Here is a 15,490-nt window from a genome sequence, read left to right on the forward strand (position 1 = left end):
TTGGTTGGAGTGTAATTCACATTCCACAAAATTCACCATGTAAGTCATGTGTTGTAACCATTACCACTAATTTCACAACATCTTCATCGCCCTCAAAAGAATCCCCAAGCCCACGGGCAGCCTGTCCTGTTCCTTCCTCCCGGCCCACGGCACCCACTGCGTCTGTCCCTGTGGCTCTGCCTGTCCTGGAAGCTTGGTGCTGGAGTGGTGCTTGACGTGGCCCTTCGTGTCGGTCTCCCTCACTTAGCCGAGTGGTTTTGAGGCACATCCACAGCACAGCAGTATTGACATTTCGTCCTTATTGCCAAGTGACCTTCTGTGGCACGCATGGGGCACATTGCGTTTATCACAGCAGGTAGGTGACGTGGATGTCTCCACTCTGGGTTGTTATGAGTCACACAGCTCCAAACGTTTGTGTCCAACCTTTGGTGTTCTCTTGGGTGCACACAGTCATGTGTGACAATAGACCATGTGCAGGACAGTCAGCCATACAGCCTGGGAGGTAGTTGACCGTACCATCTAGGTGTGTGCAGGTATGCCCTGACGTTCACACAGCAGTGAAATCTGCCGATGGATCCCTGTCTTTAAGTGACGTGTGATTTTATGCCTACTCCCTTGAGGACACCCAGACTGCTCCCATACTTGCCGTAACATTTTGCATTCCCACTAGCAATACAGGATGGTGGTGGATAGTGTTTTGCTTTTTTGGAAATCCTTCTCATACCCAGGACCTCATTTAATCCTCACGACGGCCTTGCAAAGGAATTGTGTTCATTTTTATAGGTAAAGTCATGCTAGAGGTGAGGCTTCTTCCGGTTTGCAGTCTAGACACTCAGCACCAGCTGAATGAAGCAGAAAGGGGATCAGAAGTCATGAGAAGTACAATGCCAGCTGGCTGCAGGCACAGCCAGGTCAAGAGTCTCAAATGAATGCTACTACTTTCTCTGTCTTCTCTTGCTTTGCCCCACTCTGTTTTCCTTTCTGGCAGCAGCTAGGGTTTCTCTACCTTTCTAGAAAGTTGGCAGGCAGCAGTCACAAGGTGTGACTGTCAGAGATCAGGTTTCCTTCCTTGCTGGATCTAGCAGAGCAGTCCCAGGCTTTGGCTGGCTCCTCCCCTGAAGAAATCCCAGAGTCTGAGGGTATGGAATTAGAACTGGCCTGGTCTGGGACACACCCAGGCCTGGGGTGTTGGGAGGAGAAGACAGCCCCACCAAGACCACACATTACAGGAGAGGAGTTCCTTAGGGAACCAGGACTGGCGGTGGCATAGTCTGCTGGACAGACAAACCTATAATTGCCAAGTCCACCTCAAAGATCCCAGCTCAGAGGAGAGGAGAGCCACTCAAGGCCCTCAGCACCCTCACGGCAGAGCTCTGACCCGGTCACGGATGTTCTGATGGATTCAGAATTCATTACCACATCCCTGCTGGGCAAGGAGGCAGGTGTCCTGGACCAGGACTGCACAAGCATGGTTGGCCCAGAGGGAGGTGCTGTGGGTGGCTCCTTAGACTCCCAGCCTGCAGTCCAAGCACCCCCTCCTCGGGCCCTGGCTTCTCTAGGACGGAGTACTGATGACAAAGCCTGGCTTTCCAGGACCAGTGCATTCCTCTTCCACAAAGTGCTTGGAGGGGCCTGGTCAGCATTCATTTAGGAGAAGTGCCTGTCTCTCTTTCTTCCTTCTCTGCATTTTTCACCCCTGTGACCTGGTTCACCTGAGAATGAGAGATTTCCCAGGTTGCTGGACTTTCAGTGTTGAATCTGTGACAACTTCTGGCAAAAGGGGCAGATTGGTCCTCCATCTCTGCTTTGGGTCCTCTGTCTCCCTTTCTCCAATGCTCTCTGTCCCCGTTCAGGTGGCTCTCTCTCCTTACCTGGTTATTTCTCTCTTCCTTCTCTCTTCTCCAGGTGCGTCCAACATAACCACTGTCTACACCACCGTGGGGGCTCCACCTTGAGGAGCTCCCTGGCTTCCAGGTTCCTTTCTGTGACCCTAACTCCTCACAGACCTGGCCTCTGCCCTGTGTCATCAGTTGGTTTGTGCATAGAAAATGCAAATCTTTTTTTAAAAGATAAACTTAAGCAAATTTACGGTTACTGGGAAGGTTCATTTCATGCCAAAAATGATATAATAAATTCCGAACCCAATAAAAGCAAAGAAAGCCACCTCGTGGCATTCATTGTCTGCTGTTGGAATGCTAAGCCTCTGTTCTGGCCGATGGTGTGTGTGATAGAAGGCATTGCACTTGTCTTGCACGCATGGACTTCAAGTGCTTCCCCAGTTTTCTGTTTGTGGCTCCAGGTCCCATCCCTGTCAACAAAGTGAAAGAGGGTGACCCCAAATACCATTTTTACCTCAAAGTCCAGCAGGAACTGGCAGAGCCAGATGGAGGCCCCTTTCTTCCTCATCCTTCCCCGAACCCCATCTCATTCTCATTCCGAGGGTTGGTGACTGGAATTCTGCCAGGACTAAGGCTTCCATCCAACCTGTACTGAACCCAGGAAGTTATTCTGTAATCTCCTTCTCCCAAGCCACAAGTATGTCCAGCGTTTACAGCACAGACATCAAGGGGAAGAAGTATGTCCTTAACACAAACAGGACACGGGACAGAGAGGAACCCATACCACTGAAGAAAAACCCTGAGGGTGTGGAAGAACATAGTTTGCCTTGAAAGCCTTAAGGTGGAGTCAACATCCTGGTGGACAGGTCCTTTCTGATGGGCTTCGGTGGGCAAAACCCTCAGCATGGGGTCAGACTGGAAGAGCCAGAGACTCAGTGTGAACAGCTACCATGGCCAAGTGGGACTGCATCACCTCCTTCAGTCTTTGGGGTCCCTCAGGACTTCCACATTGGCCATGGGCTGGGCTGAGGTGCCAGGGAGAAGGCGTGGAAGTTAAGGTCTCATGCAGTGCACAAGGGTAAGAAGGAGTCACCAGGGAGAGGCAGGAGTCATGAATAAGAGGTGGGCAGAGCAAGGAGTTCCCAGGGTGCACAGGGTTCAGGGCCAATGCAGGAGTTTTGCAAGGAATCAGGAGCCCAGCCATCCTGAAAATGTACTTTCTGAGCTCCGTGCTGGGAGGCAGTGACAAACCAGATGTGGTTCTTGGCTCCCTCACAGCTCCAAGTGCAGGAGAGGAGGCAAAATGGACAATGCTAATCAAAACAAGGGCTCCTGCTGCCTGACGGCTGTGGAGCCCAACGCTGCTTGCATCATTTCCTCTGTGCTCGCTGCAGTCCTATGAAGTAATATCACTTCTGCCTGCTTTTTATAGAGGAAGACCCTGAGCCAGGGCTTCAAACTTGGAAAAGGCACACAGGATTTGAACCTGGTCTTGCCTGACTGCAGATTCCAAGCGCCTAACCACTCAGCTTCATTCCTTGCGGAATGGATGGTAACAGAAGCGCGGGGAGCGCAGAGGAGGGAAGGAAGGGAGGTGGCATCAGTAGGCCTTTCAGAGTGCAAGCGGGCTTTCCAGGGGGAGGCAACCACAAATGCTCCAGAGTCTGTAAAACAGCAAAGTTCAAGGTGAGCCATGCTGGCGTGGAGAAGCTGGAGCAGTAGAAGAGCAGGAACAGCAGACCCTGGTTTCAGACTCCGCCCTTGTGTGGTCCACTCCCTGCTGCATTTGGGGAATGGGTGTTTGCTCACATCTCTTGACTCCCGAGGCCCCTCCCCTTTGCCAGCTGCTTCTTAGGCTTGAGTCTGGTCAGGCTGAAGTCTGTCCACTGGCAGAGGAGGAACACACACATCTGCCCCCACATGTGGGCTTTCAATAGGCGTGACGGGGACGCTCATGCCACTTGCACACATGGAAGCATCCACGCATGCACACACATGCACACCCACACATGCACACGCATGCCCCAGCAAAAAAGTAATGCCCTTCAGATGCAGCACAATTCAAGTCCAAGTTGAATGAGCAGTTCAGGTATGGGGATTCGCTGTGCATCTCGATGACATGGGTTTCCGTCGTTTGGTGCCCATGGTTCTTTCTCTGCCTTACCTGATGGATGCTAAGGGTCATGAGTTGTGGCAGCCTTGTCTGAAGTGTCAGGGTCAGAGCCCAGAAGGACGCCCGTGGCTCTGCAAAGACTCACAAAGCTTTTATATCTTCATTTTTTTCTTTACTTTGGGGAAGATCAGTTTCCCAGGAGGCAAATCCCAGGGTTTTTTGTGGGGGAAGGGGGAGGAGTAGGAATGATAAACAGATGAGTGTGCCAAAATCATTCCAGGCCGATTATAGGGGGCTTTTGATGCTGCAGTGGGGAGCATGGTCTTCACTTGATAAGTGATGAGGAGGTTTCAGGGATATGTTTTCTCTTGGTGCTGGGGTTTGAACCCAAAGCCTTGCGCTTGCCAGAACCACATCCCCCAGTCCTTTCATTTGTATTTTTTGTTTTTGTTTTTAGAGATGGGTCTTGCTATATACCTCAGGCTGGCCTCAAATTCACTACAAAGTCCAAGCTGTCCTGGACCTCATGACCCTCTTGCCTCTGCCGCTAGGGTAGCAGGGATTGCAAGTGTGATCCACTATGCCCAACTACCTTCAGCGGTATCTTCAGACTCTGGAGGACAGAGTCCGAGGCCTCAGTTCATGCACTGAACAGGGAAGAGGTGCCCTGCTTCATGGGTCATCTTCAGATGTCCCTCTCAATCCCTGGCACATCCTGTCTTCTGTGCATTACTTGAACTTGTGGCTCTGCTGGCCACAAGGCCTGCATCCCAACCCTGCTACTGGCTGGGTCAGGTCTGAGTGCTGTAGCACCCAAGGCCTACTCCTGCCTTCCTTATTTTATTTCTTGCCTCGATCCCAAAAAACCACGCACGCTTTTCTGGCTGGTATCCATGGTCCCTAGGACATGATTACCAACACCTACAACCACCGTCTTACGCAGCCCTGACCGTGGCAGGTGTAGTATGGAAGGCTCTACAGGACCTCCTCCACGCCCTTGGCCTGCAAAGGCCCTGCGGTCCCTCTCAGTGCTCCTTTCAAGGCTCCTTGGGCCTTGACTACAAGCCTAAAGGTGTTCTCCAGCCCCCAGCCTTCCCACAGGCTGTGAGCACTGGGGAACCCATGGGAGCAGCCAGTGACCGAGGGAACTGTGGGATGGGAACTCCAGATCCTACACTGTCCTGGGAGACAGCTCTGTGGGTGTTCCACCGTCGCCAGGGCTGCCCCAGGTACCATGCCCCAGGGGCCCACAGTGGTATCCTGCTCAAGCACCCTCTGTGCTGGCTTCCTTCTCTGCCTTATTCCCTTGTTCCCTTGATAGTGCCTCCTGGATCCCTTCCTCCAAAACTACCAGTACCTAAATCCTTGGTCTAGACTCCATTTCCAGGAGAACTCAGTCTCAGGCACATGGTGTACAGGTGAAGCAACTCGTCCCAAGTTCCACAGCTAGAAAATGGCAGAGTCAGGATTTGAACTCATGGACATGAAGGTTCCATTGGCTGAGAGCTGGTTCTAGCCCTCTAGGCTGATGTCCTCAGCCTGGGAGCTTTTGGAACATCAGGTTGCATGCCCAATCTTGGAAGTGGAGGAGGAGAAGCAAGAGAGCACAGCCCTTCAAGACACACCATAAAAAGTGACCTATGACAGCGTGACAGCAACCCCCTCTCTGATCTTTGTCCTGGGCAGAATTGCTGGCCCACCTCACCAAATCCAGTGGCCAGGAAAAAAGAAGGATTGTACCCGCTCACGTGCCCACCATGTGATCAGGTACCTGGCCTGCTGGGGCAGCCAGCAATGGGTGTCTGCCTGGAGACAGCTTGTCCCCACTTGTTTCTGCAAGGGGCAGCTTCTGGCTCTCCTGGGGAGGTCAGCCAGATTGCCCCAGCTGCTGCTGCTGGTCCTAAGTATGCAACGGAAATAAACATCTCCAAAGCAATTTGCAGCTGGGGACAGAGGCCAAGTGGAGGTGACGGCAGGAGGTACAGTGAATGGGGTGTGTTGGTTGCTCTTTGGGTAGCAAATGCTTCTGTGAGCATTTTTTTCTGTGCTGAGTGTTCGTGAGAGGAAGATGAGTGCAAGTGTTGGGCCTGGGGCCTCTTGAGAATTTCGTCCTCAGTGACTACCAAAACCTGAGCACTGCAAGGAAGAGTGTTAGCAGGGAAACGGGCAGTGTCACGTTTGGTCATTGCAGGCTCTGGATCCAGGCTCTGTAAATGGCTGGTGGCCCCTGAAGTTGCCTGTGGCACAGTGGGAGGCAGGGAGTACAGTTAGTGTGGACTCAGGTCAGAGAGACCTGGGCTAGAGTCCCAGCCTCACCCTAAGCAGCTGGAGGACCTGCCCGTGTCGGCAGCTCCTGTAATGTGAAGGAGGCCATGGGCTCTCACAGATGCCTGCAGGTGCCAGGCTGTTAGCGTTGGATGTGTAGTGACTCAGTAAATAATCACAGCTCTGGGAAGCTCCCACTTTACAGATGAAGAAAGCAAGGAACGAGAGGGACGGTCATAGGCTCAAGGACTCTCAGCTTGTGCATGGTGGAGCGAAGCGATGACCCCAGCAAGCGCCCTGGGTCCCTTGGTCTCTGCGGTTGCCGTGAGCAACAGATGCCGCATAACCCATGAAGGACTTGGCACAGTGCCTGCCACAGGGCAAGCTCTCAGTAAACCTGAGCTTTTATTGTTACCCATATAAGCAGCATAAAACAGACTAGTCCAGCTACTGCCTCACTTGAGATTCTTAATGGTGCCTGACGTTCATTTAGCTCTGTCTATAATTCAAAGAGCTCCCCCACTTGTGCCTCCTGTAACCTTCCCCGAAGCCCTGTGAAGGTGGTGGGTGATTTGGAAATGGTGTAGAAGGTCAGTGACCTACACTAGCTCTCTGCCATCCCATCCTTCAGTAGTTCTGAAGGGACATCGTGGAGCCTCAGTTACACATCATGAGAGCTGACATACGCCATGGTACCGTCAGCACCGAGCCTATCGTGAATTTAACGCAGACTCTACTTACTCCAACAGTTTAATATTCCACTGGCTAAGTGGTAATGCAACAGTCTACTAGCTGTTTATCCTCTACTTTTTGCAACAGGGATCCAAAGGCATTACAACAAAAGCAGATATTGCAAAGTCTAAAAATAAAAATAGCAGATCAAGTATTCAGCAACTGAATCTAACAGTTGAACAAGTGTGTTCCATTTCAATTCAGGATGATCCACTACCAGACATAACTCAAACTTGAATTTAGGAGAGTTGCTCTGAGAGAGAGGCAGGCGTCTACCGCTGAGCCGCAATCCAGCCCTGCTGCTCTCACAGTGATGGCTGCTCTACTGCCCTTACTGAGGCCTGCCGAGGGACTGTTCGCTCACTTACTAAAGGAGCAGTGTTAGCGCTTCCCGCTGCAATCCATCCATCCTTCTCCTTCCTCTCTTCCTTCCCTCCCTCCCTCCCTTTTTCCTTTCATTCTTCCCTCCATCCCTCCCGCTTTCATTCCTTCCTTAGTCCCTTCCCTTCCTCTCTTCCCTCCCTCCCTCCTTCCCATTCTCTCCCTTCCTTCCTTCCTTCCCTTCCCTTCCCTCCCTCCCTCCCTCCTTCCCATTCTCTCCCTTCCTTCCTTCCTTCCCTTCCCTTCCCTCCCTCCCTCCCTCCTTCCCTCATCCTCCTTCCTTCTCCACATTCGGACTCCCCCTAGGCTCTGCCCTACAGTCTGAGATGGTAGTTTTAGGTGTCGACTTGACTGAGTTAGGGGATGTGTGCAGCTGACCAAGTGTTATTTTAAAGAGGAAGGTCTGGTTTCAAATGTTGCCCTGGATGCTTACTAATTTTATGACTTTGGGCAAGTGACTGAAGCTCTGGCGTTTTAGAGTTCTCACGGTAACCGAAAGTACCTGTTCATTTGACTGTTGTGAAGATCAAGTGACCTAACACGTGAAGTATTTGTAGAAGGAAGTCATGCGGAGTAAGTGCTTCTGCTTACATGGAATAAAAGCAAAAATTATCTCCCATCAAGATTGGAGAATTGTATCTCTCCTTATAGTTTACATTTTTGTGAAGTTGTTAGTGTATATAAAGCTCACCCCTGTGTTATATTTCTATTTCCCATCCTTCCCCCCACTTTTCAAGCGGTGTTTCATGGGTTTCATTATGCTGTCTTCATATATATGAATATATGCAGGCTATGTTGACCCTCAGTACCCACCCCATTGATCATTGTCCCCTTTCACATTCATGTCCCATAATTATTATTATATCACCATCATTATTATTGCCATTATCTCATTTTAGGTCTAGAGTCCACAAATGAGTGAGAGAACATGGGATATTTGACTTTGGGGGCTTGGCTTATCTGTCTGAATATGATGATCTCCAGTTCCATCCATTTTCCTGCAAATGACTTTCATTTTTCTTTATGACTGAGTAATATTCTATGGTATATACATAATATATATATATATATATATTATATGTGTATACACACCATATTTTCTTTATCCATTTATCAGGTGTTGGGCACCTCAGCTGATTGCAGTTTGGCTATTGTGAACACAACATCAATAAACATGGGTGTGCAGGAGTCTCTCTTGTGTATTGATTTACACTCCTTTGGACGTATGCCCAAGAGTGTCATGGTGGGGTCATCGGGTCTGTTTTTATTTTTTTGAGGCATCTCTATACTGATTTCCATGGTGGCTGCACTAGTTTACGTTCCCACCAGCAGTGTGTGAGGTGCCAGCCCCCACTCCTCACCAGCATTTGCCCCTGCTTGCTTTCTTGATGGTGGCTGCTCTTCCTGGGTGAGGTGGAATCCCAGTGTGGTTTTGATTTGCATTTCTTTTATGGCCAGGATGTTCAGCATTTCTTCATGTTTCTATTAGCCGTTTGTATTTCTTCTTCTGGAAACAATCTGTTCAGTTAGTTTGCCAATTTGCTGAGCCTATTATAATTCTTTGTGTGTGTGTGTTGCTGTGGTTTGAACTCAGGGCCTTGCACTTGCTAAGCAGGCACTCTAACACATGAACCGTGCCCCTAGTAATGCTTTTTGTCTTAAGGTCCACTGTGTCTGATGTTAATTAACATAGTCCCACTGGCTTTCTTTTGGTTAGTGTTTGCATGGGTTCTCATTTTCTGTGCTTCTCTTTCAACCTTTTTGTATCTTTGTGTTTTAGACCTTACATAAGACTTACTCATGTAAGTAGCATAACAGGGCTTTTTAATTCAGCCTGTTGAACTTGGTTTTTAAATTGGACACTGAGTTCATTTACATCTAATTCAATTGCCTCTGTGCTTGAGTTTGAGTCTAGTATTTTTTCTTTGCTATGCCCAATGTGTGTTTCTTTTGGGTGGATTGTTTGCAATTATTCTATCTCCCCCTCTTTTGAGTTGGAAGTAATGAACTCATTTGCTGTTCTTCAATGACTCCCTGGCGATTCCAGCATGCTTTTCGGTTTGTACTGAGCTGAGCTTCAATGCCTCTCCTCGAAACACTTGTCCTGCAGTTGCTGCCCTCTGGGCGCGATTGGTTTTGCTTCTTCTTTCTAAGTTCGAGACACCAAACGTAGAAATCTAGTCACTATCTAGATTATCCATGTATTTACCATCTTTACTGCTTTTCCTGTCTTTTTGGCTTCCCATATGGGATCATTTTCCTGTGTCAGAAGAATGTCATTAAGTATTTCCTTTAGGGCTAGATTTATGGTATTGGATTCTCTCAGTTCTGTTTATATGTAAATGTCATTATTTCATGTTTATCCCCATGGGGTGCCTTTTCTGGACATGGAATTCTAGAGCAGTATCATTTTTTTTTTTCTCATCCATTGTCCTTGGATTCTGTTGCTCGAGTTGACCACTAAGCTGTTGCTTTAATTATTGCTCCTTTGAAAGTCAAATTCCTTTTTTTCCTTTAAGGTTTGTCTTCTTGATTTTGGTGTTGAGGAGCTTTACTACATTGTGGGTTTATTTTTATTCACTCCTCTGAGATTTAACTTGGTTTCATTAACCCTTGGATTTAAGCCTTTTGAAATTTTCCAGTTATTGTGTCTTCAAACATTATGTCATCACTTTGTCCCCTGGGCCCTGGAATTCTAATTGACCATTTCTTAGGATTCCTAACTGTGCCCTTCATGTCTCTTGTCTTCTCTTTGTGCTTCTCCATTTTTTTCTTCCTATGGTTCATTCTGGATATTTTCTTCTTCTTTCTATTTATTGTCTTTTCTCAGCTGAACCAAAACTCATTCTTTAATTCTTCATTTTGGCTATTTGTTTTTTAGTTTCAGAATTTGTTTTTGGTTCTTTATAGTTCTCTGAATTTTTAATTCTTGCTTTTTAAGAAAACAATGTCCTCCAGCACAGTAAACACCATTATTTTAAGTCTAGATGGATAAACTGGGGTCTGATGGTCTTTTTCTATTGTATGTTGTGTCTTCTGACACTCTCCTAATGTGACTTGTCATCTTTGTGCATAGGTTGTTGCAATTGAAAACAAATCGGGAACTTGAATTTTATCGTCCAGAGTGGATTTTTTTTTTTTCTGTTAGATTCCTGAGGATGTTCAGATCACCCTAGTGCTGCTCGTAATGTTATAGGGACAGAGATTTTCTTGGGTACCCAGATTTGTAGAAGCTGGGCTGGAGTCTACATGAAGATGACTTACTGACAGCACACTCTCATTCTTAGGGTACAGTCCTTTAGGATTTGAAAGTGTCAGGGATTTATCATGGTCTCCACTTTGACAGACCCTGAACTACAACTCCCCCCACACAGAAGCATTGTAAAGTGCTTCCCACTGTTTGGGCTACTTCTTCTGATCACAAGGCCTCAGGGCAGAGGCAGCCCCAAGTGACAGGCTCACCTTTCTAGGATTCTTTCTTCTTTCAGATCTCAGCCAGCAATTTTTTTACTACCTCAATAGCTTTGCCACACTCTCAAACTGCTTTTTGGAAAATTAGTTTGCCCCATTTTCAAGTTCTCTTTAAGGGAAGAATTTGTCTAAATTCCTCAGCTGCCAACGTTGGAAATCTAATCCAAAATGTGACACTGTCATTTCTCTCAGTATGAATTTTATATCTAATAAAGCTCAGCAAGAATCTTCTAGCATTTCTGATTCAAGATCAACTACTGCTGGGAAAGTGATTTCATGCATTCATATCTGAATGAGAACTCATGGACAGGATTTGGTTCATTTATCCATTCAACAAATATTTATTGAGGGTGTGCTGTGTCCCAGGGATGGCCTAGGTACAGCAGTCAGTCTCCTTCTTTCTCTCATAAAGTTTAAAGCTTAGAAAGAGAGAGGACAAAGAAAGCTATCCTTAAATGTAATGAGAGATGGAGAGAGAAACTGATTGAGAACGATCGATTGTAACAGGAAGAGGGCGAGGGTGCCAAGTTTTAAATCTGTCGTGATGCTTTGCAAGCACTACAAAACTGGACCCAAATGGTCTTAAATAATGAGTGAGTGTGTTACCCTTGGCAAAATGAGAAGTCCAGGGTGGAGGAACCTGAAGCAGAGGTCACCAGACGCCAGCTCCTCTTCTGTTTCCACCCTTCTCGTGCTGGAACAAGATGGCAACCAAAGTTCCATTTATCCCACCCAATCATGGCAGCATCCATAGGCAAAAAAAGGAAGACTTTCCAGAGTCCCTTAGCACACTTCTCCTCACTTTTCATTGGCAGAACTGGGTCTCATGCCCATTTCTCCACCAATCACTGGCAAAGGGACAAAATTGCCACAATGAACTGTTTTGGCTCCGGATGGGGCCATACAGTGTTGAGTAATCTGTGTGAGAGACCAATTCTTCTATTAGGAAGGAAGGAGCAGTATGGCATCGGGCAGGCAGCCAGGAGGCTCCTTTCCTCACTGGGCCTTGGCTTTGTGTGTAGAATGAGGGACGGGTTGGGTGGCCAACAAGGCTCCTTCTGGCTCTACCTGGGGATGTGTTTTCCAACACTAGGTCTCATGAGACCCTTACTCCATGGAGCCACAGCTGTTCCTTGAAATGGCCTCCAGTTTCCTCCTTCCCATCCCATAAAACTGTGCACACATCCACATATCCTTCTTTTCTACATGGTTCCCTCTTCTGGGCAGAGACCAGCTTTTTCAGATAATTGCTTCCAGGAGGAAATAAAATGAGACAACAGCCACAAAAACACAAAACCCAGCAGAAACAGAGGGTCACTGCTTGCCCCTTTGTGTCTGAAGGTTGGCACCTTTGGTCAGCTTGGCTTTTTCCTAAACACAGTTAGGTGTGTCATGGCGTGGGGATTCCATTTTTTTTTTTTAATTCCTTGTTTGGAGTTCTACAGCATTTCAAAAAGAAAAGCCCGCTTTGCAGTTTCCTCTGAATCTGCTTGTTGCCCCGGGATCTGTGAAGGCGTCTTTCACGGCAGGACAAGAAGATGGAAATCCAGCAACATCTGATACTTCCCGTGCTGGCCCGACCACAGCTTTGTGGGTAGGCAGCGGGCTGGCAGCAGGGAAGCACCAGAGAAGGACATGGGGAATCTGGTCCAACTCCAACTGGTGAGTAGGAAAAGGGAAAGAATGCTGACACTGGCCCCTCTTGCTCCTGGGTGTCGGGAGTATGGCTGGGGCCACATTGTCACCGTGGCAATGTTTTGGGTTCTCTCTTCTCTCTGGAAGAAAACCAGGTTCTTTTCATCAATGAAAGCACTGAGTTCCTGGAGAGAGATGACTGGAAAAAGTCTCCAGCTGTCAGTTGGGCCTGGTAGTGCACACTGGTCATCCCAGCTAGTCGGGAGGCAGAGGCAGGAGGATCTCCAGTTTGATGCCAGCCCAGGGACAGGTAGCAGCAAGACCCTGTCTCAAAATCAAAATAAGAACGAAAAGGCTGGGATGGAAGTCAAGTGGTACAGAGCTTGCCTAGCATGTGTAAGGCCCTGGCTTCCATCCCAGCTCCCCTCCCCTTGCACACAACACAGGCTCCTACCGTCCAGACCAAAGGATGTGGGACATGACTGGCGAGGTCCTTGGAAGGGACAGGAGAGCTTCCACACTTACCCATGGCTCCTGGTCATGAGGAAGAAAACCGTGAAAGCCAGGCACTGTCACTGGCCAGGGCTTTGTCTCTCTCAGGTCACTTTGCATCCTGTGACTGGGTCAGGATCGTGGTCTCTGGAATCAGACAGTCTGAATCCCAGCACCCACTAGCAACAGTGGGACTTTGAGTGAGTTAACCTCGTTTAACTTGCCAGGCTGGCATGAGTATTGGGTAAGTACTGCCCGTCACGAGGGTAGCACAGGCCCGATGGAAAGTAAGTCTTTGGTAAATAGGTTATGAGCTCTCAAGACGATGAGAGCCAGGGAGCCTGGCTGGCCTCCACTTTCCTCCGCTTGTTCTACCCGAGGCAGAGATCATAAAATAAGTGCAGTGAATGCTCAGAAGCAAAAGGCAGCTGCTTATTCCTCCCCGGGCTCTCAGGCCACTGTCTAGTGGCCATGACAGCCAGAGCCAGCCGAAACCCAAGCAGTGCCCACAGATGTCAGGATCGGGTGAACAGCATTTTCTGGGGTGGATGTGACTGGGAAGAAGCTCGTGATTTTGTCTCAACCACAGGGACCTCGCCTCCCGCCGAGTTCCACACCTTCCTCGCAGGAGCCAGAAGGGGAAGCCAGAGCCAGTGAGGCCACAACTTGTGATCGAAATCTCATATCAGACTAGAAATAGAAAGGAACATCCCATTAAACTGTTAAGGAGTGTCTACAAAAAACCATACAGCAAACATAACGTTTTAATATTTTCCCCTGAGGTTGGTAAAAGACAAGGAGGCCCACTGTGCTGTCAACTCACCAAGTGAAATAAGGCCGGGAAGGAAGACTTAAAACCTCTATTCACAACAGCGTACATGTGGACCCAGAGACTCCGAAAGAATCTACAAACTATTACAATTAATGAGCTTACCTGTTTGTGCACAAAGTTAAGGTTAAAACTCTGTTTTTCTACATCCCAGAAACAAGAAGGACATGGAAGTTGAAGACACAATTTACATAAGTATAAAGGAACATCAAATACCTAGGACTGAATCTCAAAAATGCATGCAAAATCTCTCTGCTAAAACCACACATTATGGAGAAAGCATGGTAAATTCCTAAGTAAAGGAAGAAATATATCTATATCTATATCTATCTATCTGTCTCTCTCTCTCTCTCTATCCATCCATCCATTCATCCATCCACCCATCCACCCATCTAATCTATCTACCTGCCTGTCTGTCTATCTATCCATCCATCCATCCATCTATCTATACCATGTTCATGGATTGAAAGATTCATTTTTGTGAAAGTGTCACTTTCCCAGAATTGATCTAGAAATTTGATGTGATCCCAATAAAAATTTCTGTGTGTGTGTGTGTGTGTGTGTGTGGCAGACAGAGATAACCAGCTTCAGAGGTTTATATGAAAATAAAAAATATTTAAAATAATCTCTAAGAAAAATTAAGTCAAGGGACTTTCACTACCAAGTGACAAGAACTATTTTAAAGCTGTAGTGTTAAGGGTATGGTAAGAATGTAAGCAGAAGGGGACTGATTTCAGTCCACTAACAGGGACTGATTTATGATAAAGGTGAGACTATGTTGTAATCAGAGAATAGCTTGTTACAAATACATATTTGTTTTACTACTTCAAACACACACGAAACCCAGAGGGACCGAGAATCTGAAGGTGAAAGGCAAAGCAATTTTATTAAAAGTAATATTTCCCTCTGCTTTACTAAATTTCATGATCATGGAGTAGATTGTAATTTTTTTGAAGAGAACAAGCAGCACCAAGAAAAAAGGAAAAATAAGTCAAACCATATTAAAATGGATCTTCTGTTCACTAAACTGCACCATTAGGAGAATGAAAATAAGCAAACAAAGTGGGTTATCCAACAAAATGCTCATATCCACAATATAAAAAGAATGTTTAAAAATCACTAAGAAAAACCCAAACGTCTCAATTAGTGAGTAAAATACTTAATGATACTTTACTTCAAAAAGATCCGAATCACCAATAAATATATGAAAAGGTGTCTAACTTCATAAGTCATCAGAGAAATACAAATTAAAATCAAAATAAGAAATAAATAAGACTGAATTTGACCCTTATTTCTCACACAGATAAAGATTGACTCAGTGGGTCACAGACCTAACCGTGAGCGGTAAAGGTATAAAACTCTCAAAAGAGAAGAGGGTGTAAATCTTTGTGACCGTGGGTCAGGCGAGCACTTCTTAGAGACAACACTGGGAGAACAGACGACAAAACAGAACTTGTTGAGCAGCTCTGTGTTGAGGTCGAAAACCCTGAGCTTAGAAGGACATCAGCACGGAAGTGAAAGACAATTTGCAGAATGGCAGAAGATTTTGCAAATCATGAATGTGATAAGAGACTTGTTCCAGCAGATATAAAAGTCACGATTTAACAATCATAATGAAGACACATAAGCCCAATCCAAAATATGTGCAAAAGGCGTGAATAACATTTCTCCAACAATTTACAAATGGCCAATGAGGACAAGAAAAAGCTTAATATTCCTAGCCATTGGGAAAAT

Source organism: Castor canadensis, chromosome 19 (genome assembly GCF_047511655.1).
Source record: "Castor canadensis chromosome 19, mCasCan1.hap1v2, whole genome shotgun sequence".
Lineage (NCBI taxonomy): Eukaryota > Metazoa > Chordata > Mammalia > Rodentia > Castoridae > Castor > Castor canadensis.